Genomic DNA, 2,590 nt, shown 5'->3' with positions numbered 1-2,590 from the left:
GGGCGTGATGGGCGGTCCCCCCCCCGCCCCTGCTGAGAGATTAAAAGCCAGAGAATCGACCGTGGCTCTAGAACCCTCTGCTCTACAAGGAAGAGGGTCTGACACATACCAGGGCCGACGGACAGAGGTGTCCCTGGGACACTGGGTTAGAACCCCCTTCCCAGAGCAGGACTGATGTGTCCAGTGCTGAGAGAGTGGATGAGCGCTGCTTGGCCGGGGACACGCCGTGCAGTCCAGGCCTGCCACGCTGAGCATTTGCCACAGGCCGGGCCAGGAGCCCACGCTCCTGCCGCCCCCACTCCAGTGGCAGCCCACTGGCCTGGCGGCTGCCCCTCACAATATCCTCTCTCCATGGCCCATAGGGCGGACATGCCAGGCTGACGGAAGTTGTCCAGGGAGGGGTGTGTAGCCCAGAGGCCACCGGAGGGAGGGAGAACTGGGGTTCCAGGTGACCCCTGCGCCCCAGTCCCTAGTCCTGAAGGGAGACTTCCTGAGCGGCGAAGTACTTGGTGAGCTCGTCCAGAGCTCGGTGAGTCCCTGGACCATGGCTCTGAATGCACCTCCCCTGTGGGCCGTTCGCACAACAGCAGATTGAAAAGTAGACCTGATGCACGCCCGGCAGTGCAGGCAGGTCCCGCAGGGCTCCCCCGTCCCCACCATGCGGCTCCTTTCTTTGCACGTGCAGGCTCAGAGTCCCAGCAGCATCGAGCTGTGAGGCAGTGCTGCACATGGAACGCACAGGTTCCGGGTTCACGTCCAGAGACTGCCCTGAATGCTCTGGCCCTTGCGTGCCCATGACCCAGGCTGGCTGGAGCTGGTGGATTGCGGTTCAAGACCCTGCTAGGGTGCTCTGTCTCTCTCCCATGGAAGATATAAAGTCTGTTGGCCAAAAGGAAATTTGTTAAGAACGGCAACTGAAAGGTGGTCTCGAAGCTCCTGTCCCAGTAAAGAACCTAAATGACTCGTTAAAAGAGACCGCCATGGCCATGCAAGACCAAGTTCAGAAAGCCCAAGGAAATGTCCCCATTGGGTCCTGAACTCCTGTTCTGCTCACAGCTGAAGGGGGCCTGGGGCCCAGGGCCGACTCGGCCTCTCCATGGCCAACTTCCAGGTCGGCGTGGAGCAAGGGTGCCGTGGACTCCCCTGAGCACAGCCACCATTTCTGCTCACCTCAGGCAAGGGCAGTTCTCACAGACACATCCAGTGACGCCAAGGACACCTCCAAGGCCGGCGTGGGGCCTGCGTTTGCTCAGAGCTGCACCATCATCCTCCCGGGACGCAGACGACCGCACCTGGGCGAGCCGTTCCACCTCCCTCCTCCAGGGCCCTCCCAGTCTGAGCCGTTCCACCTCCCTCCTCCAGGGCCCTCCAACTCTGAGCCCCTTTACTCCTGCGGGTTGGGGACGCAGAGAACGGCAACTGGCCACAGCCTGAATCCACAGAGGATGGGCTGAGAACCACCACTGACTGGGTGGGCCAGCAGATCCAGTCCACGGGCAGACACTGGTCTCTGGACAGTGCAGGGTGGGCTCAGTTAGGTGGCAGTGGCAGGTGTACCCGTTCTGCGGTGCCCCCACCCTCCCAGGTGACTTTCACACTGACGGCAGCGCGTCGTCGGAACGCTGTGTATGTGAAAGGCGCTTGCATAAAAGTGGTTTTATGGTTCTGGCTGGGATTTGTAAGCCAAACGAGCAGAGAACTCTCAGGAATAAAAGGGACAATAAAATAACTGCACAACCCTTTGAAGTCACGGTAAACACCACCTTGACTCCGCAGCTCCCCGTGTGCCTTACAGAAAGCTCAGAGCTGCTGCTGCTCCCCGTGGTCGGGGGGCGGAGGGAGGAGCTACCTGGGGGTTGGGGAGAACTCTGGGAGACCCCGGCTGGGCCTCGCAGGGTGGGCCTGCAGAGAGCAGTCTAGCCACACCTTTGCTCTGAGCTCTGGTTCTGCCCACCCAGCCCAAGCCAGGGCTCAGCTCCATGGCGGGTTGCTGGCTCCAGCTTTAAGAGGGCAGCATTTTGAGGCCACTCTCACCAGGTGCCTGCACCTCACCGCGGTCCCTATTGCTGGCGCTGTTGCCCGCATTGTGTGGACGGGGATGAGAAGTAAGGGGTCAACACCAGCCAGACGACCTGCCAGACATGACCTCGGAGCCGCGTGCACCAGCAGAACGCCCACTGTGCCGAAGAAAAGGACTCGGGTCCAGTTTTGCTCAGAGGCAAGAAATTCCTATTTCTCTCACCACTAGTCCTCAATTGAGAATATGGAGAAAACCAGGAGGGGACGGGGAGGCTGCCTGCGTTTGAGGAAATTGTCTCAAGAGAAATCCACATGGTGAGCCAGACAGACATGCCTAAACCTACGCAGGTAATGAGCACCAAAACAGTAACAGGAAATCGACCGAACGGCGGGGAAAGTTCCAGAACTCAGCTTTTATAAAGCACCTCTTCGAAGCATCTGCAAGAGGCGTCTGCCCACTTCTGCCAGCGTGGACAAGGTTTTCAGGTGTCCTGCGAGGATGGGCATGGGCTGGGCTCAGGGCCTGCCTCTGCATGCTCTGGTGGGGAAGGGGCTGGCAGGAGCCACCGTC

This window comes from Tupaia chinensis, unplaced genomic scaffold, assembly GCF_000334495.1.
Source record: "Tupaia chinensis unplaced genomic scaffold, TupChi_1.0 Scaffold000161_1, whole genome shotgun sequence".
Lineage (NCBI taxonomy): Eukaryota > Metazoa > Chordata > Mammalia > Scandentia > Tupaiidae > Tupaia > Tupaia belangeri.
This window is presented reverse-complemented; position numbering follows the sequence as displayed.